The sequence below is a fragment of the Gobio gobio genome, assembly GCF_949357685.1.
Source record: "Gobio gobio genome assembly, chromosome: 1".
Classification (NCBI taxonomy): domain Eukaryota; kingdom Metazoa; phylum Chordata; class Actinopteri; order Cypriniformes; family Gobionidae; genus Gobio; species Gobio gobio.
In genome coordinates this window covers 55,892,435-55,914,628 of record NC_137097.1, presented here as the reverse complement: position 1 = coordinate 55,914,628, position 22,194 = coordinate 55,892,435, and the positions used below count along the sequence as shown (strand labels likewise).

At 40.0% G+C, this 22,194-nt stretch overlaps 2 protein-coding genes across 3 annotated transcripts in view; both read right to left on the bottom strand.

Moving 5' to 3' along the window:
• The window catches only part of LOC307135206 (trinucleotide repeat-containing gene 6A protein-like), an 87,566-nt gene extending 72,199 nt beyond the window's left edge, over positions 1-15,367 (bottom strand). The window contains exon 1 of the mRNA XM_079831443.1: positions 15,247-15,367. The gene's annotated coding sequence lies outside the window, so the exon portion shown is untranslated. The remainder of the gene's footprint in view (positions 1-15,246) is intronic.
• Positions 1-22,194, bottom strand: part of dus1l (dihydrouridine synthase 1-like) — a 658,813-nt gene that overhangs the window by 528,410 nt on the left and 108,209 nt on the right. The gene's annotated exons all lie outside the window — the stretch shown is intronic.

The window sequence follows — 22,194 nt, the reverse complement described above, 5'->3', positions numbered from 1 at the left end:
CCACCCACCGCAACACAGTAAAGATCTCCTTTAATCTTAAAACACCAGCCACTTAATAGCAGTGCATTTGAAAACAGGGTCCGGAGTAAGTCATGAGCAATAAAACAGGCTTTCTGCTGTTTCCAGATGCGGTGCTGTTTTGTCTGCCGAGCGCATTAATCACAGTGCGGACTGAGTGATGGCACTTGGCTGTAGCTCTGTGCAACGTTTGGCTGCTGTAAGGAGGATTCTGAGCAGGGATGAAAGGCCTCTCTGTATTTAGAGTAGGAAGGCTGCTGGAAGCGTGCCAAGCTGCGATCGGCTCATGTTCTGTAACGAACAAAAGCTCAGTGCTGCCTTTATGGCTCTAAACAAAAACACAGGTCTCTGAGAGAAGCAGCTATTCAGGATGTGTGGTGTGAAGTGCTGGTGTACCATACTCTGGACAGGACTACAGGACTCAGAGTTTGGATGAACTCTGTTCTTAAAAACCTGAGGATCAGTTGAGATGGTTTATGTACAACGGTGCCATACAAGCTTTTAAAAACAGGCTTTATTGACTGGGCTTTGGCAAGATATGCGGCTGTGTGAACACTAATGCACTGTTGGTATTCCTCACTGGAAAAGACAGCACCGTAGAGGGGCTGTTTTTAAACAATCCCTCATCCCATCGCTGAAAATAGCTTGAATATTGAGGTTTGTAAATCCGTCTTGACGGCACTGTATACACAATGTGTCCAAGTGGGGATTCTGCACATTCATAACAATCACTGCAAAATAAATTTGATAGAAAACAGGACTGCGCTCTGGCTGAATGACTTTCATTAAAATATTTCACTGATGACTGAATGTTCCCAGCTTGAGGGTAACATTTTTTTCCCCCAAAATAAAGATATTCTCTCCAAGTTTCCTTTAACTGTTGTAAATTAAATGCTCTGTATTAGCATGCTAAATGCAATGGATTGTAAATACAAAAGGATTGATTTAAATATAAACAGGTCAGGGTATTGCTATGCAGTTGCTAATGGGTTCTCAGTGGCTCAAAAAAAAAAGTTCTACCTTTACACCATGGCGATTACATAGTAGGTAGGTGTGCTCTGAGGCTCTGCCTTCTTAAAGGGGCTATATGTAGAATTCAGAAACCCTTGTTATTAGCAACACCGGTGGCCATTAAGTGAACTGCAGCCAGCAAAGTATTGCTTGTTACACGCACTCATACACGCATAATGTACAAGAGACTGTCACTGAACGTAAACGTTCAAGAACCCGATATACTCAGGGCAAATTTCTTTTTTTTTTTTAGCTTGGAAGTAAAAAAGTGGGGGGGGGGGGGTCATTACATATGGTCATTACATATTGGCCAAATAAATGACTTCCAAATAATTATCGCCATGCAAAAAGATACATTGTACTAATCATAGCTTAAGGTCTTCACTCAAAATTAAAATTGTATATTCACCGAACATATTTAATTGTGCTCAGTCAATCTATGAAGTCGAAGTGAAAAATCCATGTTGGCTGAACAAGTCCTACATCCGAAAAACGGTATACGCATGCGCAAAATGCACTTGAAGAAAACCGTTCTTATGGAGATTTCAAATGCGGATCGCGGGAACGGCAGCGCGAGCGGAGCCGAACCAGCAGGTGCTGAAGACCGAAACAAACATTCTCAAGAGAATAGAGATATTCATCTCACAAAGACGTTGGTGCGTATTTAGCACTGAAATTATTCTCCAGAGTTTTGCTTTATGACTGGGTATGAAGTTTAAAAGACATTTTGTAGAATCAGGAGTTCATGCATTCATTGGTTTCATGCGTGTGTTCTCGTTTACCACATAATTATCTAATGGTAGCCTGTAGCCAATAGTTTTATTTTCCTCATGTCTTATATGTCTAAAACAATAGGTAATAAGGAAATTAAGTCATTTGTGTGATATGTGCGGCATGCGACTGTTGAACAGACACCGTTTGGCGTCGGCCTCTTTCAGGGCTTGAGTTATTGTCTTTTAATATCAAACACGTCAAGCTCGTGATTTTCTTATGTCCATTCATTCGTCTCATCCTCATTATATAATGAAGAAACTTCTGTTCTGTCTCTTGCCAGATGTGATGCAGGGGAGCTTTGTCATTAATGTTAGTTTTTATTTTTATTTGCAGGTTTTTAGCTTGCAGTGCCGTGTTTTCTTCACCCCTTTAAGACATCCTGTTATGCAGAAGAATGTATTCAGAGTTTTTCCTTATTGAAAATATTATTGAAAAGGTATTTTCACCCAAATATCCTGTGTTGGAATTTACTTGTTAATAAAGTAATGTGATAAAATGTCAACCCTGTTGTCTGTTTCTGTATTTTGCTTAATATATTTATGTTTTTAGTCATTTTTGTCTTTTGGGACAGTGAGAAATAAACAATTGTTACTACAATTTAAAATATTTAATTGGACCAACCACACAGTTTCACTGTAAAACATTTCTCCCATTCAAAAATTTCTAGTGACTGATCACATCTAAATGTTTTAGTTGGCCAAATTGAAAAATTTAGATGTGATCGGTCACTAGAAAATGTTAAATTGGAGAGGCCTGACATTTTTTACAGTGTTGGTAAATTACATTTTTCCATTGGCTCAACATATTATTTCTAATTGAGCCCATGTTAACAGACTGTTGCCACAATGGATAAAATTCAATTCATAAAAATTCAATTTGGCCAATTGAAAATTTTAGATGTGACCAGTCACTAGAAAATTTTGAGTTGGGAAGATTATAAATTTTTTACAGTGTAGCGATGTAGATATGCTTGCAATTCACCGGCAACATGTCGAAAAATGAGGTGCCGGTAATTAAAATAACACTTATGATAGTTTGATTATAAAGTATATTTGAGACTATATAGACTATAGTTTGAATTAATCCCTTTTATTTTCGTTCACTATAATTACGAGATTTCAACTTGCAAAAAGTGTCCATGTCCTCATAGAGCTGGTAATTACAATTTATAAGCTGTGGATTTTGTAAATTCCTACTTGTACCACATGACCAATTAATATAGGCAATGATAGTGTTGACATAAAAGTGCATCATTTCCAGTCTGAGGACAACAGAGTAGAACTTTACGTGTCATCTAGAAATTAAGGCAATTACGGCATGGGGTGAATGCAGCAAGCATTCGTTTCACGTTTCATAGAATGAAGGAGAGGCTCTCAGGAGTACTCGTAAAAGTCATATCCTTTTGATTTTCCTGTCAAAAACGTCCTTCACATAAAAAAACCAGTCTACAGGCTTTCATAAACAACCTAGGAAGTCGGGGAAGGTCTCGTTCTTTAAATTTCGTTACAAGCTGTTCATACATTGGTGTTAAAAAAAGTGATTAATACATGAAAATTACATATAGCCCATCTAAATTATAATTGAATGTTTATATTTTTCATGTTTAATACTGTAAAGCAATCTATAGTACAAAGTTCATTAATAAATGTGACGTGAAATGACTGGAGTGCCGAATTGCAGAGCTCATGCAAACATATCCTTGTCACTATGCTCAGCTGTTTTCTTAACTGCTCTTTTCTCACCGCTGTCATTTTTGTTGTGTTTATTTTGTTGTTGTAAGCATGCATCACATGTTTACATATTCAAACGCTGCTCCCAGAAGTGTGGGCTCATACTCACACACTCACTCACTAAACTCGCAAAGACAGAGAGAGCGATGAACAGAGATTTCTTTACAATGACCAGCTTTGTTTGATACCTTCCAACAAATCCTCTGCATGATTGTCCACACTGAAGCAATTAAACAACAGGGAAGTCTGCATATCAACTCAAACTCAGTTACATAACTTTGCAACATACAACCCTGGGGAGTTCTGCATGACATTCAATACTTGGGATGACGCATAAAAGAGCACATTTTTTCCTCCCTGACTCAGTAATGGCCAACAGGAAAGCGACTGCTCCTCAGCCGGGGCTTTTGCTGAAACAGACTAAACAATCTGACTGGCTGTCAACAACAATCAGAGCAGAGCTTGAAGGCTAAAACGCACATACACAAACCCACACCTACAGTGCTAGAGACGTTTTGTCCTCTCAATGCAGCTGGTTAGATCATGGTGGTTAAACCTGACAATGCTTTAGTTGAAACAGTGCCTGTTTTCGGCAGTCAAATTATAGCTTGTTTGTCAATTCAGTTGACAAATTATTTGTTTTGCTAATTGCCATCATTTTTATTTTTGGAGTTCACAGTTGTATACGAGTATGCTTGTTATTCACACAACAATAATATTGCCTAGAAACCTCAATAAATAAATGGATAATTTATTCCCCTTTTGTTTTATTACCAAATTCTTTAAATAACTTAATTTTAAGATTTTTTTATACATTTACATTATTTACACAAAAAAACCCACAGCTTTTAAAAGTTTGGGTTCAGTAAGATTTTGAAATAAATATTTTTATTCAGACATTTATAGGATTACAAAAGATTTCTTTCTAAAATAAAAGCTGTTCTTTTGAAATGTCATTTAATCAAAGAACCCTAAAAAGAATGCATCATGGTTTACACAAAATATTAAGCAGCTTTGCCATCACAGGACTATTATGCTATTTTAAAGGTTCCTAATTTTGTTTTGGAGGTCTCCTACAACAGGCTTACATTCTTTCATTAAAAACTTTCATTTTCTCAAAATAGACATTGCACATCACATTTTTCAATGATTCTCAAGTGAAAGCGGACGAATGAGTCTCTCTAAAGCCTGGGACACACTGCACGATTTTCGGCTGTCCCAGACGAAAGATTTCCATCGTGAAACAATCGTGGCGATTTCTGTGATTGTGGCTCCTAATCGGTGGTCCTATGTATGTCGTACAATTACAGAGGTTCAAAGAGGGCCGTTGTCACAGTCTTGAGATCGAAGATAGCCTACGACAATTTTCTAACAGTGTCAGAAATTCAGCATGATCACCGCACAGTGTGTTTGCTGCTACGACTAAGTCTACTGAATAGCCAATAAAAATGACATGAAAACACGACATGGCGCTAAAACTTAAAACTGCTTACCTCAAGCTCTTTTCCCTCCCTCCTTTACCGTGTCTTCGGCACACATAAAAACTACAACTGCCAAAGTGTGATTCATCATGGTCTTTTTGTTTACCACTAGCACATGCTGATGATGTTTTATTCTTCTATATCTTGTGTTTTAGCCTATGATTCATGGGTGTCATCATCGTACAGTCTATGCATGTCGTACCTATGTTTAATAGATCCATGCCGCACAGTGTGATTTGTAATGATCTTATAGGATTGCTAAAAATCATGCAGTGTATCCCGGGCTTAAATCTCTCCTTTCCGCAAGCTTACTCTACTCTGATTGGTCAGATCATGGCTCAGTCTGTTGTGATTGGTCTACCGCTTACAGCGCAGTGCACAAGTGGGAGCCCCGTTTCCACCGAAATTACCCGGAACAATTTGTACCAGGAACTTTTTTTACAGGAACTTTTTCCCCCCAGACCTGCTACTGTCTGCGTTTCCACTGCGGTCTAAAGTACCGTGAAGATTAGGCAAATTAGTCCAGAGACGTGGGACTGCGCGCGGCTGTTCCTTCCAGTCAGCGACGGACAATAATCATTTTGCACTGTCTGCAACAATAACAAGTGGAGGAGATGCAAGCAGCACTGCTTTAGCTGGTTATGTGGTTTACTAATATGTCATTAACAAAACGGCGGAAAAGAGAGCACTGATACTAAAGCGTATTCTGAAAGCTCGCAAAGCTAGCAAACATTGACCGTGCGATTGCTGAGAAAACACGCGCCATCGGACAGAAAGAGCAAGACTGATATTTACTGAAAGCAGAACGAACCTCGCAAGACTTTTAAAAATGCCGGTTGAAATAAAATGCAGCGTGAGCTCAACCGATCAGCATGTTCAGCGGCCAAGTCCCACCCCCGAAAGTTCCTGAACTTTGAAAAAGTGCCACCTCGCGAGCAGGGTCGTTTGGAGGGGGAAATATTTACCCGGAACTTCATTTAGACCCTGGTTCCTGCGGTCGAAACACACCGAGTACCACCCCAAAGTCCCTAGTTCCTGGGGAAAGTTCCTGCGGTGGAAACGCGGCTAATAACCAGGCATCCGTTGTCTGATGTAACATTACAATTATTTGCAGTCGTCAGTAAAATAATGTTTGAGGGCTGGTCAAGTTGTTCGCAGGCAGACAATGTACAACATAGGCGGCATTATGCAAATATAATTTCTAGTGATGTAGAACTGTCATGCAGTAGGATTCAAAATACAAATGACTCATTTAGGCGTTTCAGAGTCGATTCTTTCTTTTGGGAGACAATCACTTTATTTACTGTGCACTTTCGACTTTACAACTTTGCAGAGCGTTTACACACTGCATGAAAGGCAATAGTCAAAAAAACATAATAGGGGTAGCCTGACAAGCCAGACCCACATCAAGATGTTGGCAGGGCTCAATCCGAGGGGCGGGATAAACGGTTGTCTTTCAAATTCCCTCTGCATGCAATAGGATAGCGCTACAACCAACCAGAGCAACAAAGAAGGTGAAGTGGAGCTAGTTGATATATTAAACTTTAGCCGCATCCGGTCGGCAAAACTCCAAACACATCTTCCTTTCTTAAGAATGACTTCAGTGCCGTTCTTTGTTCTTTTCTCAAAGAAAAGCTTAACTCCAAGTCCTCCAGAGTCGTGGCCAAAGCCGATTCGAAAGCTTCTTTGTTTACAAGTATCACGCAGAACCGCCACAACTCTGCTGTGATTATGTTAAGCCCGCCCACTGACTCTAAACCCCATGTGATTGGCCTGACCAGAGTTTGTTTTTTCCAGCTCGCATGCCAACGGAGAGTTGCTAGACTACCCTGGCTGCAAATTAGATTTGCTGCCGCTCGGGTGCGTCTAGATTTCTAGGCTATAATAGGGGCACTTTAAAATACAAAATAGTTCATTTAAATTGTAATAATATGACTATATTTTTGATCAAATAAAAACAGCCTGGGTGAGCACAAGATTCTTCTTTCATATACATTTAAAAATATTACAGACCCCAAACTTGATAGTGGTAAGTGTATGTTCTATGCATACTTACTATGTCATGTGTAAAATTAACCCATATTATAAAATTCTTGGAAAAATGAATACCATTCATAACAATGTGTCCACAAGAATGAATGCATGCTAATTGGCATAAACGCTCACACAGCTCTGTATAATTTAATCTGAGAATGATCACATGCTTCTCCCATGAGAGATAGTAAGCACTCAAATGGCTAGGGGTCTAATGGCTCTCAAACTTTCCACTTACTGCAATACAACAGTACATTCTCAACCTCAGTTTCTGTGGAGCTTCAGGTGGATATTCAAACAACATGCAATTCAGTAAAATACAGCACAGATAACATAACTAAGCTAATTATCTTTATAATATAGGTCGCAATGAACAACAGCGGAGCATGTAACGACCCCAAACAGAAGAGAAACAATCCTGCGAGGTTAAACAAAAGGGCTTTTTGTCCATTTCAAAAGAGTCTGCGATCGAGCGTGCCATCAGAGCGTAACAGCAAACCCGCTGTTACTGCGCCACGCTTTCGATTTCAATGACAGCATAACAATATTTACATGGGAGCTCTGCATACACACCATGCATGACAATGACTTCACTGTGGAGAAGCACAAATGAATGGATGCGAGTGTCAGGGAACTTACCCAAGTGGCTGCAGCACATAATCAGAGTCAGGCTGTTCACAGACGCCGCTCCAGCGACACACACATGCACATGCTGACACATACACTCAAACAAACTGCCTGATGACAGGTAATGGGGGACATGCAGTGAAACAGCAGGTTTTTTTCCTTTTATTATTTAAATTGCTTGTCTTTCTCGCTCCTCTTTTTGACTCACACGTCACACGTGGTGTCGAGCAGCAATCCACACAGTCACATGAACGTGGGCGAAAGGGTCATGTGACGAACCTAGATTCCCCAGGCTAGGAGTACCTAGGGGAATATAGGAAGACCGTGAGATGGAGAGAAGATAGGGGAACACCAGGGGGCACCATGTTCTGGTTCCTATTTGATTCCCTCAGCCTCTCGGTGCAGGTGGCATCACGCATACAGATCAAAATGAAAGAGGGCGAATGAAAGGAGCTGCGGACAGAGAAAGAACCCTGGCGTGAGAGAGTGAGAACACTGCAGAAATGCCTGAGTTTCAATGAATATTTATCAGCTAAGCCACCCCCCATCCCCTTCTTGGAGCAGAGCCTAATTCATTTGAATGCTTGCCTTTGTTAACAGCTAAATCAGCAGGGCCGTTTGCTACTCCTGAGCTGCTGCAAGGCGCACTTTACACTGCGTCACACATGCAATAGATACCTTGCAAGCAGACACACTTGCCCCAGTACTAACTCGCTCTGCTTCAGGGTGAGAGGCTGACAAAGCCACCATTGTGTAAATGCACACAGACACCGTCATGCACCCAGATAACAGCTCTGACACTCTGCTCTTCCTCAACACTCACCATACCCCAATCTGGTGCACCTAAAGACAATCTGCTCAGCTGAACTACAGCTGATGATCTGATAGCAAACAAGCAGTCAAGTCCCCTTGTAGCCCAAGACTGGTTGCCCACTGAAGCTAAGCAGGGTTGAGCCTAGTTAGTACCTAGATGGGAGACCTCCTGGGGAAAACTAGGTAGCTGCTGGATGAGGTGTTAGTAAGGCCAGCAGGGGGTGCTCACCCTGTGGTCTGTGTGGTTCCTAACACCCCAGTATAGTGATGTGGACATTATACTGTCAAGCACCATCCTTCAGATGAGACGTTAAACAGAGGTCCTGACTCTCATATGGTGGATGCTGCACACTGGTGGTGGTTGAGGAGATTCCCCCTTTTCATATGTAGTGCTTTGAGTGCCGATAAAAGCGCTACATAAATGTAACAAATTATTACTAGCATTTATGTGCATAAGTCTTCATAAGACGTGCCTGAGATCAAAACTGAACACACATAAGCGCAACATTTCACTGCTAAACTAATCAAAATTATTGTATTATATTATAAATTGAAAAATTATAAAATATGAAAATTGTATTTTATACTATACTATAAATTATGACAAATAAAATTAAATATATATTATAGAAACTATAGACACTTTTGTGTAATTTCTCATTCCCAAAATTTTTTTCATTATTGGAATACTTTAATTAAATTACTACCCAAATTAAAGGTAAAATTACTTAGCAATGATTAATTAAACTGATCAAAAGTGACAGTAAAGATACAGTGCATATGGAAAAGTAATCAAAGCGCTTCACTTTTTCCACATTTTGTTATGTTCCAGCCTTATTCCAAAATTGATTAAATTCATTCTTTTTGGGCAGTTCCTCCCATTCTTCTTTGCAGGATCTCTCAAGCTCCATCAGGTTGGATGGGGAGCGTTGGTGCACAGCCATTTTCAGATCTCTCCAGAGATGTTCAATCGGGTTCAAGTCTGGGCTCTGGCTGGGCCACTCAAGGACATTCACAGAGTTGTCCCGTAGCCACTCCTTTGTTATCTTGGCTGTGTGCTTAGGGTCGTTGTATTGTTGGAAGATGAACATTCGCCCCAGTCTGATGTCCAGAGCGCTCTGGAGCAGGTTTTCATCATGGATGTCTCTGTACATTGCTGCATTTATCTTTCTCTCGATCCTGACTAGTCTCCCAGTTCCTGCTGCTGAAAAACATCCCCACAGCATGATGCTGCCACCACCATGCTTCACTGTAGGGATGGGATTGGTTAGGTGATGAGCGGTGCCTGGTTTCCTCCAGACATGAAGCTTGCAATTCAGGGCAAAGAGTTTAATCTTTGTTTCATCAGACCAGAGAATTTTGTTTCTCGTGGTCTGAGAGTCCTTCAGGAGCCTTTTGGCAAACTCCATGCAGCCTTTTAAGCCCGGAACACACCAAGTGGACGCCGACGAACTAGTGGCGACGAAAGTAGACTGCGGGGTCGGCTCACGTCGGCCAAGTAACATGTCCGTTCTGTGCACACATAAGAAGAAATACCATTCCGTACCAATAGGTAGCAGTAGCTGAACAACCAATCAGCATGATCAGATGGCCCGACTGACCAACGAGCTCCGACGCCAATTTAACATGTCGAATCAGCCAAAAAAAGGCAGACGAGGACCAACTTCAGCCGACGGTGCAGAACACACTGAGAAAACTTAATTGGCCGATGCACAAAAACTGCCCGACAGCTGACCGTCAGTTTGGTATGTTCCGGGCTTTACAGAGGAGTGGCTTCCGTCTGGCCACTCTACCATACAGGTCTGATTGGTGGAGTTCTGCAGAGATGGTTGTTCTTCTGGAAGGTTCTCCTTTATTCACAGAGAAATGCTGGAGCTCTCCATCGGGTTATTGGTCACCTCCCTGACTAAGGCCCTTCTCCCCCGATTAGTTTGGCTGGGCGGCCAGCTCTAGGAAGAGTCCTGGTGGTTCCAAACTTCTTCCATTTACAGATGATGAAGGTCACAGTGCTCATTGGGACCTTCAATGCTACAGAATTTGTTCTGTACCGTTTCCCAGATCTGTGCCTCGATACAATTCTGTCTCGAAGGTCTACAGGCAATTCACGGCTTGGTTTGTGCTCTGACATGCACTGTTAACTGTGGGACCTTTTATAGACTAGGGATGGGCATTTCAAGCAAAAATGATATTCGAAGATCGCTGGGAATTATTCGATTTTTATTCGAAAATCGCAACTCCTCCCCCGCATGCACGCATGTATAGGCTACACACATAAACAGAGAGAGAGAGAGGGGGAGAGAGACCATTCACACTCTCAATCTGTATGATAACAAACTGTTTAATTCATTAGGGAATAGGCTATATCAACTCAAGCCATATTATTGTAACATGCTGAAACATATGACTGTAATGTGACATCGCCCCAAGTTACCTGATAAATGCCACAAGTCTACAGCGTGCGCGTGAGACGATGTGTTATTCTTCTGTTGTCTCATGGCGTTTTTACTCTGGCATTTTAGTTCGGAATGGGGCACGGTTAGCATGAAAAATTGCTAATGTGAAAGCTTACCTACAGAGCTTGGTGTGCACTGAGGTACCGAACCCGAGAACACACAACCGGAGTTCGGTTGCACTCGGAGCTGAGCCGTGATTCACGTGAATGTGCAAACAACACTCGGGTGCGCACTTGTTGTGGAAGAAAGTAACCAGCGCATGCGTTTTAGCCGATTACAATGTCATTAGTTCAATAACATACACGTAAGAGATGATAGTGTGGATGATTTAGCTGAGATACGATCGCGAGAGCGAGCCTGCAGTGTATTCGCGCATAGAGTGCAATCAGGGCAGCAAATGAATGGCAATTCACCGTCTCCTCAAAAGAGTCTGTTTGCAAGCAGCAAAGCCGCCTTCAAGCGACACACATACGGTAAACCCAAGTGTCGTTTACTCAGCTGCACATAATAGCACCAAATTAATTGAAAAAAGCCCAATATATTGACCCGCGTTCTGTTTTCTATCAAGCCCGTGCACGTTTGTGATGACGTAAGATGAACGCAAACGCACCAGGGTTCAAGTTGAGTGTGAAACCAGACCAACACTGCGGAGGCGGAGGGAACAGTTAGACTCGGACCGCAGCAAACATGTCCAGTATAAAACACCCTGAGAGCTGACTGGCAGCTTTTAGGAGCGTTATTGGCAGCGCCTCCCTCTGGTTACATGAACGCGTCAGCACCACATCAGCACCGACAACATGGGGATTTTTTTGGGACGATAATCGCACATACTATTCGATATTCTATAATTAAATAACTAATCGAATATTCGAAAATCGCGACCCATCCCTAATATAGACAGGTGTGTGCCTTTCCAAATCATGTCCAATCAACTGAATTTACCACAGGTTGACTCCAATCAAGTTGTAGAAACATCTCAAGGACGATCTGTGGATCCTGCTCTGGGACAGATAGTTTTTTATTTTCAATAAATTTGCAAAGATTTCAAACAAGCTTCTTTCATGTGGTCATTATGGGGTATTGTTTGTAGAATTGAGGAAATAAATATTAATGTAATCCATTTTGAAATAAGGCTGTAACATAAAATGTGGAAAAAGTGAAGTGCTGTGAACACTTTCCGGATGCACTGTATTTATAATGCTGAAAAAGATTTGTATTTCAATAAATGCTGTTCTTTTGACCTTTTCTAAAAACAGAAAAAAAAATATTTTTAGCAATTTACACAAAAATGTTAAGCAGCACAACTTTTTTTTCAACATTGATAATAATAATAAATGCTTCTTGAGCACTAAATCAGCATATTTCTGAAGGGTCATGTAACACTGAAGACAGGAGAAAGGATGCTGAAAAGTCAGCTTTGCATCACAGGAATAAATTACATTTTAAAATATATTCAAATAAAAAACAGTTAATTGTACTGTATATATACATTTTACAATATTACTGTTTTTACTGTATTTTAGATCAAATAAATGTATTCTTTGTCGGTTAAAGCGACTTATTTCAAAACATTAAAAAAAATCTTACTGACCCCGAACTTTTGAAAGGTAGTGCACTTTATAATTTCAATAATATATCAACATATAGGCAAATCAGCATACATTTTTACTATTTATTTTATTTGAGTATTTATTTATTTTTTCTGAATTTATTTCTCGGAATGAGACTCTTCTGCGTTATTGCAATTTAATGTAAATCTCAAAAAATGTCTTTCTTTTGTATTTTAGGTGAAATATAATGTGGATATTAATCTTGACAGGTTTTGTTAGATTCATCCAAAGGAAGCCTGTCCCTTTAATCGCAGGTCCCATAGCTGTTTGCCTTGCAAAATAAACTAAACTAGTAGAACACTAAGCTTGCACAAACCTCTCAACATCATAACCAGCTATGAAACCAACCAGGCACATACACAGTGAGGCAGACAACGTCTCCCTCCTTCACAAAGCTCATTGAAATTCTGTGCACAGCTCTGGTCAAAGGCGGGGCCAGGCAGCAGTGGTGGAATACAGGAGACGCAATCAGCACCTCTCACCACTGCAGCCACAAGAACAGACAGAAAACAACCAGCGGCAGCAGCTCGAATAATACCAAAGCAACCGCACACATAATAGTGCTTTGTGGCCTGGTATGAACCTATGCACAGAAGACAATACTGCCACCCAGCACTGATTTAGTGCCACATCGCCAGCCAAGCTGAGTCCAAGCAATCACCCTACTTCCATGTTATTCTATCTTAAACCGAGTAAGGCAGATCAAATTTTGCTTTGTGAGAAGCGGTTTAGAAATATTCAAACTGTCCAGTGATTACGTACATGAGGTCGCTCTCTGCATCATTTACTACATTTGCCACACTATGGGTTGGTACAATTGCTTAAAGGGATAGGTTACACAAAAATGAAATTTCTGTCAGCATGCAATTATCCTCATGTCGTTCCAAACTGTGGAACACAAAAGGATTAAAGTCACTATGAATTCACAATGGACAATTCTTATTGTTTTATAGAATATTTGAGCATTTATTATAAATGATTTGTCTTAAATTCATGTTCCCTTGTAATCTTGTTTACCTTGTAAACTCTTGCAGCAACATCTCTTCTCTTCTCTGATGATGTGTTCACTAGCGCAAGGGCTGGAAAACATGTCACTCACATGACATCACAGCAATAGCAAACCACAACTATCCAACAATCCAATCAATTCACAAGCAAGACCTGCCCTCAATTTATTCTAATTTAAAAAGCTGCATCTCCCATTTCATGACTTTAATTTTCACAGAGCTGTTTTACATACATTGACAGTTCATAATGACATCCGTCAAGCTCTAAAAAGGAGAACAAACACAGAAATAGACCATATGACATGTGCTTCCAAGACTTTTGACACCAAATGATAACATTGTATGAGCAACACATCAATATTCATTATTCACTGATAATCTTCCCCTCTGCTGAAGCTCTGAAATATCATCTTGAATTAGGAACAGCAGGGTGAGTAAACCAAGTAGTTCAAGTAGACATTAAGTAGTATTAGTACTTTTATACTTTGTAGTTATAAAAATCATGTCACACCATAAATATTACTACATAGTTCTATTTAAATGAACTGATATACATAGATATACATTTTAACTTATTATGTTGAAAGAGAAAAATGTTAAAAGTTTTTGACATATTGACTGCACAGTTTGGTATGTGATGTGCTCAACAGCTTGCATAAGTACTTTATTGACTAGAATATCATACCTTTAAGGGAAGTGATAAAGATAAAAATACAATAATATAATAAAAATAAAGACAGCGTTACTGCCAGTATGTGGACTGCTTTAAGGGTCTGACAGGCCAAGCATATGGAGGCTACCAGAATGCTGCTGGCACTGAATCTGTGTGTCTGTGCCAGGTGAGTGGAGAGCCCTTCAAAGATCTACTGCCAGACTAGACACACTCATAAAAGAAGCTGCTGTATTTTGAGTCATGTGAGTCACCAGCTCTTGTGAACCTCCATGTTTACCAGAGGATGTCCTGGCATATAGTGGTGCATGATACAGATTGACTTTGGACTTTACTGATGTATGAATCAATTGCAGGGCAAGTGAAAACACACGAGGCAATGTGAAAGAAACAACACCTCCCCACAAGCAACCTAAAAGCGTTCAATCTTCAAAGATGAGTCTTGAAAATACAGACAAAGACATATATTCACAAGACATTTCCTTACAAGCATAAAGGAAAACAGAAAACATCCACCTTTGGATATACAGGCTACTTGCACGTTCACCATCACTGAAGACCAGAAACAACAATTAAGTGTCACCATTAGCTTAAACAAAACAGATCTTTTTGGAACTCGCTGTGCTAAAAATGTCAGGAATAAAATCACATATTTTGTGACATCACAGTCATATTTATTTGGACTTACAGAATCATTATTCCTGTGGCTGCATCTTTGTTTAACAATTATATTTATAAAGTACCAGGCCAGCTAATCTCTGGCACAGTCACAAAAATGGAATATGCAACTGTCACCGCATATTGCCAGATCCAGGACTAGTTCAAGAACAAACAGAAACATCAACTTCACCATTTGGCAAACGGGCAAAGTTGCCCTGTATTCATTCTTGCTTCTCACACCATATGATTTGTACTAATTCTATTTATAATACTACTGTTATGTAAAAAGTGTGACAGGCCTTATTTTCCTCTGAATGTGAATGTATATGTATGCAGTAGGGTGGAGGGTTGACCTTACCTGACATACAGCAGAAAGGACTCCCAGAGCGCAGTGTATGGCAGCAGGTTTTAGCAGACTATAGCACACCGAAAGCAGTGCCAGACATGGCGGCAGGGGGAGACTGGAGGAAACTGGAAGCAACAGCATGAGGGGGCAAACCCTCTCGTGAGGACACACACAGGACATATAATACGCTGGTGCCAACCAACAACACTGTGCCAGCTCACCAAAGGAATGCTCTTTTTTCAGCTCAATGCCAACTGATGCATTTGTGTTATCATGTTTACTTTGTTTCGTCTAACAATATATATGAGGCTGATTTTTTTATGAGCATATGGCACGTTGTTTGAATCCATACAAGATGCTTTAGTCTATTGAATTTTAAAATTCTTTTAAGAACTACATTTTGGTCTTCAACTGACCTGAGAAGACAGCATCAAGGAGGAATTAATAATAACATAATGCTATGAATCAATGACCTCAGTATGACAGCTGGCTTGTTTGTTGTCAACATGTAAAGCACCATCTTTGTTTCAGCAATTAGGCTTAGTAAAGCGAAGGCATTTTGCCCTTTATGTTTGCTTTCTGAAGAGAGAAAATGTGACTAGAAATTATTAGTATATTGGGATGAGAATTTTAGCAAACCTTAAATACTTCACTCTGCGCTCTGAACTTGTTCTCCACAAGAATATGCTTGTCTGGTCTGTTACTGGAATGCTGCACCTTTTTCCGGGGCTGAATAACCTTGGGCGCCCTCTTGAGGTGAAAACATTCAAAAAACGAAAACCCGGGAAGCTGGAGCTGTTGTCCTGAGCTGTACGAATGCAGAAAGATGAGGCTGAGCTGGTGATCCGTTTCATTCCTAAAATTATTCTTCATCTGGATGTGTGTTATTAATTTTATTTAATTCATGTGCCCTCGTATCTTTAATCAAAATAACTTTAAGGACACATGCAGCAGGTTAATAATGCTGCTTCTTGTCACATGGACACACATGTGAATTTTCCTCCCTCTTCACATCTGTCACAATCATTTTATTTGAATTAGTTTTACCATTGCAGTTTAAATAAACCATACATCTCACATATTTCAGCAGGGCATCTTGTTTTATTATTATATATTATGAATTTCTTAAATAACCAAATGTACAAGGGCAGCAGATCCCTTCAGCTGCCCTTATGTTGCTTTGAAGTGACGCTTGAGTGATCAAGTATAATATTTTAATATACGAATTTCCTTCGGTTCCTCCGTCCTCATTTTCTTTCCTTGCATCCTGCCCTCGAATGGGAATGGAGCTGAGAGGCGAGGAAAGGAAGTGAGGAAAGTGAACCAGGATGCACAAATTAGAAATGAGAAGTACTTCTGACTGTGCGTCCTCATAGCTCATCTGGAAGCTCCTCACTCCTCTTGGCTAACTTTGAACAGATACTCCATCACAGGCTGGAGAACGGAGGAACACGGAAGCATATTGAGAAGCACACCCCAAATGGTGCTCAAATGACATCCAGCTCTCCCTCTCTGGACATAATGGGTGGGCCTTGGCCTTGGCCTGGTCCAACTCTTCCTCTGTGGATGTAATGGATGGAGCTTGACCTAATAAGGTTTAGGGGTAGGCAGAGCAATTGGCTCTGGGCAACACATTTAGGTCTTTCACAAACTATTTTAGGTCTTTCACATAACATACCATACATAATATTGTAAAAATGTTCAGGGAATCAAGAGAAATCACAGTCTGTGTAAGGAAAGGCAGGAAACCTCTGTTGAATGTGTGTGACCGTCGAGCCCTCCGTTGGCATTGTAGAAACCATCATGCTACTCTGTTAAATACAGCCACATGGGCTTGGGAGTTCTCTGGAAAAACACAGTCTGCCGCTGCATCAAGAAATGCCACTTGAATCTCTGTTGAATCTCGAGCCCGACTCAGATGATTCAAAAGACAGTGGGAATGTGTGCTGTGGTCAGATGAGTCCACGTTTCTGCTTGTTTTGGGGAAAAACGGACATTGAGTTCTCTTTCCCAAAGGGACCATCCAAGCTTTCATCAGTGACATATGCATTTGGCTCTGGGGATAGGGAGGGTTATGGGTAGGGTTAAGGTTAAAGGGTTAGTTCACCCAAAAATGAAAATTCTGTCATTAATTACTCACCCTCATGTCGTTCGACACCCGTAAGACCTCCGTTCATATTCGGAACACAAATGAAGATATTTTTGTTGAAAGCTGATGGCTGAGAAAGGCTTCAGATAGGCCTCCATTGGCATTCAGTACATTTACACTCCCAAGACCCATAAAAGGCACTTAAAACGTCATTACAAAGTCCATCTCACCACAGTGGCTCTACGTTAATTTTGCGATGCGACGACAATAATTTTTGTCCGCAAAAAAAAATCAAAATAACACCTTGTTCTTGTCTTCCGTGTATGCCTCCACGACGCATGCGCGAGAATATGTCGTAGAGCCGGGGTTCGGGAATCCATGAAATGCACACTCTAACCCCATTTTGAGAACTACGCCGAGACCTAAAGCACGATCAATGTAGAATTCAACAGCTTAGATACGCGCGTCTTCCTCTGCTTGTAAACAAATCGCTTCTGGGTCATGTGTCCGAACGCCGGATCTGCGTCATATTCTCGCACATGCGTCGTGGAGGCACACACGGAAGACAAGAACAAGTTGGGTAAAGGTGTTATTTAGATTTTTTTTTGCGCACAAAAACTATTGTTGTGGCATCGTAAAATTATTGTAGAGTCACTGTGGTGAGATGGACTTTGTAACGTAACAACGTTTTAAGTGCCTTTTATGCGTCTTGGGAGTGTAAATGTACTGAATGCCAATGGGGGCCTATCTGAAGCCTTTCTCAGCCATCAGCTTTCAACAAAAATATCTTCATTTGTGTTCCGAATATGAACGGAGGTCTTACGGGTGTCGAACGACATGAGTGTGAGTAATTAATGACAGAATTTTCATTTTTGGGTGAACTAACCCTTTAAGGTGTGGCTGGACCTTCAAGCACCACTCATTACGTCCAGAGAGGAGCTGGACATGTTATGCCCCTGCTTGTAATAATATGCACTGTCCTTTGGGTTTTTCGTTTTGCCCTGCAGGGTCAGCATGATTACTGTAAGATCGCTGCACAGAGATCTACAATCAGTTGGATGAATGCAGGTGATTTTTTTGGAATAGTATGGGTACAAATATAAGATGTCTGCCGTCCTCAAGTGGCTGTCAGAGGAAATGCAACACAATGGTAAGTATGGTAAAGTAAAATAGTAATAACATTTTCTGTTGGCCAAAACAATGGTGTAATATTTTATGATACCTTTCTTTTTTTATATAATTATTTTTGAGCATATTTAAATATTTGAAGGATTCTTTGCTTAGCCGGGTGAATTGCTGGTCGTATTAATAGTGGTATTAGTGGGAGAGAAGTTTTCCTTCCAGAGAACATCTGGGGCCTATACCATGAAGCCGGTTTAGTTGGCTAGCCAGGTATATTTCAGTTTAGTTTGTGCCAGCCCTGGGTGTTAGGCACCATGAAAGTGCCTTGGCTTTTAGCGGTGTTCATCGCCATAACTTAGTCTCCACAGCTACCTGCTCTGGGACAGGTCATGTTCTGGGTAAGAAAGAGAGCTCAAACTGAAACTGGAACAATAAGCAGTGAGCAAAGTGACACAAAGTCACTCAGTCAGTTTCTCTATAATTATTTTATATGATTATGTGCAATTATGTAGTTGAACAATTACAACCACACTTCCAGAAAAGTTGACATTTTGTAAAAATGCAATTAAAACAAGAATCTGTGATTTGTTACTTCTCTTGAACTTTTATTTAACTGACAAAAGTATAAAGAAAAAAATTCTAATGTTTTCACTGGCCAAAGTAATTGTATTTTGTAAACAAATTTTGATTTCGAAAGCTCCAACACACTCCAAAAAAGTTGGGACAGAGGCAAAATAAAAGTGAAAAGACAAGATATCCTAGTTAAACTGTTTTGAAACAGTCCACAATCAGCAGGTGAATTAGTTGAGGTATATCGGGATTGAGTGTAAAAGGAGCATCTCAGTCTTTGCAAACAAAGATAAGTCATGCGCTCACCACTTTATGCCAAATATCATTGAGATCAATTGTCAAACAATTCAAAAATCACATTTCCCAGAACAAGGTCTTTCACCAACTACCATACATTGTAAAAAATTTTCAGGGAATCCAGAGAAATCCAGTAGAAAAAAGCAGGAAACCTCTGTTGAATGTATGTGAACTTCGAGCCTTCGATGCTACTCTGTAAAATACAGCCACATGGGCTCAGGAGTTAAGGAGAAAGATATACATCTGCTCAATGCAGAGATTCCAGCGAGTTCTCTCTCATCTCAGATGGTCTAAAAGACATTGGAAATGTGTGCTGTAGTCAGATGTGTCCATGTGTCAGCTTGTTTTTGGGAAAAACGGACAGTTCTCAGTCCCAAAGACGAAATGGACCATCCAGACTTTCATCAGTGACAGGTGCAAAAGCAAACATCTGCCAGAGGGGGTGCATTAGTGTAAATGGCATGGGTGACTTGCATATGTGTGAAGGCACCATTGATGTGGAGGCATATATTGGGATTGTACAGAGACATTTAAATGATGTTTCAGATAATTAACACGAGTGGATAGTGCACTCAGACATATATTCAGCAGTCTGACCTCCGTTTGTTGACAGTTTATCAGCATCCCTCCAAGTACCACATACACGGGGGGAGTACTCTGAGTTTGGGCGAAATTACGAGCTCAGAGCCCTTCCCCCAGACAGCGCGCCAAATACGCATTAAAACTTTACTCCCCTCTAAATTATATGAAAGTGTGAACTTGTGAATAGCATCAAGATGACATCTTTCCTGGGAAGCAAGAAATGCCAGGCCTCTTTCCTGGGAAGCAAGAAATGCCAGGCCTCATTCTGCACAAGCTACAACACAGTGGTTTCTTAGACAGAAGGGATGTGCTTGACTGCCCTGACTGCACACCAGATCTGTCTCTTATTGAAAATGTATGGCACAACATGAAAAGGAAAATCAGACAACAATGACCACTGACTGTTGAGCAGTTGTATCAGGCAAGATTGTGCAAAAATTCCACTTACAAAATTCAACAGTTAGTATCCTCAATTCCCAAACATGCAAAAAGTGTAATTAAAAGGACAGGTGATGTGACATAGTAGTAAACATGCCTCTGTCCCAACTTCTTTGGAGTGTGTTGTAGGCATCAAAAATGTTTTATATTTACAAAATACACTCAAGTTAGTCAGTAAAAACATTGAAAATGGGTCAGTTAAATAAAGGTTAAAAAGAATGAACAAATCACAGATTTTGATCAGATCAAATTCATATAAATGCATAATATAAATATGGTTAAGAATCAATAAATACAGCTTTAAAATGACTACATGTGTGCTTTGAGTTTATTTATGCAATATATTACTAACTTAACTTCACTTGCACTGATAGCCTATAGCAAAATGCTTTCTTTTAGTTTGTCTTTTCTTATTGCTGGGTAAGTGCATTTTACATAATTTTAGATTTATTACCACATTTTATCTGCAGAAGAGTGAATTATTTTCTCATGAGAAGTGAACTACAGTTTCTCTTTTCACAGTTTTAAGGCATTTGTTTGGCTGTTCACTAATGCCACACTTTCATGTGCATACACTCCATAAACTCTGGATCAAATCCCAAAATGACAGATAAAGTTGATGAGAACAAAGCCTGGGGCCTGTACCATGATGGTAGTTTAACAAACTCAGGGTTACAGGATTAGTTTCGAGTTGACAAAACCAAACCAATCTATTCAGGCTTTGTTGGTCCCATGATGCTGATCATCAACTTTCTCTGTCAACTCAGGCTTTGATCCTGAGTTTAGGAGTTTAGCTGTGACATCAGCAGTGAACAGCCAATCACATGCTGTGGATCAGTAAAACTGATATTCACTTCTTACGAGAGAAGCAGTGTGATTCACTTCACTCTTCTGCAGAATATACATGATTTAAAAATATTAAGAATTTAAACAAATTTAAACAGAAGAATAGAGCTGTCGAGGACAACTTTAAGAAAAATCTTATACGTCAATGCAAGTAAAAGTTATGAAGTTAGTTTAGTTGATATATAGAGAGAATTGAACATTTATGCTCACATGTAATTTTTTATAGATTTAGTTATTGAATTTAAAGCTTATTTGTATGACCTTTATATAGGCTATTTATTTAAATAATAACAAAATGCATATTAATGATTGATTTACTAAAATTATACATGTGTAATTTATTAAGGGTATAATAATTAGATAAATTATTTTTAAATAATTCAAAATTATTATTATTATAAATAAGCATTGTTAAAAGCCAGAGGTTTAAGTCTTTAAAGGTCCCATGGCATGGCATTTTTCTATTATTTTATAGTGTTTCCTGAGGTGTACTTATATTGTTAGTATGATTTTTACATCATAAAATGTCATAATTTAGAAATAAAAGGCATTTTTTCTATACTGCTGTTTGCCCTGTGGCTGACTGCCCTGCTTCAAGAGGCGTGTCTGCTGTGAGACTTCAGGAAAAACGCCCACTGTTGTGATTGGCTGACATCTTTGCATTTTAAATGAGCGGAGGGGGCGTGGTTTAACGAGGCACGAGCAGGCACGAGTCTGCCAGAGACAGATGGACCTGTGTTCACTTCACATCAGTTCTCTCAGCATGTCTCAGTTCAGGGTGAACTGTTGTAGTTACTAGAATATACTTCAGGTTATTAGTTTATTTCTAGTCAGAGGGGCTGTCACTCATGTCAGAAAGTTAGTAAATTATGGATCAGCGCTGACTCGAGACGCGAACCGTTTAGAACGATTCAGTCCGATTTGGTGAACTGGTTCGGTTCACTAAAAAGAACCGATTCAAAAGAATGATTCGTTCGCGAACAGGACATCACGGAGACGGAGCGATTGCTAACAAA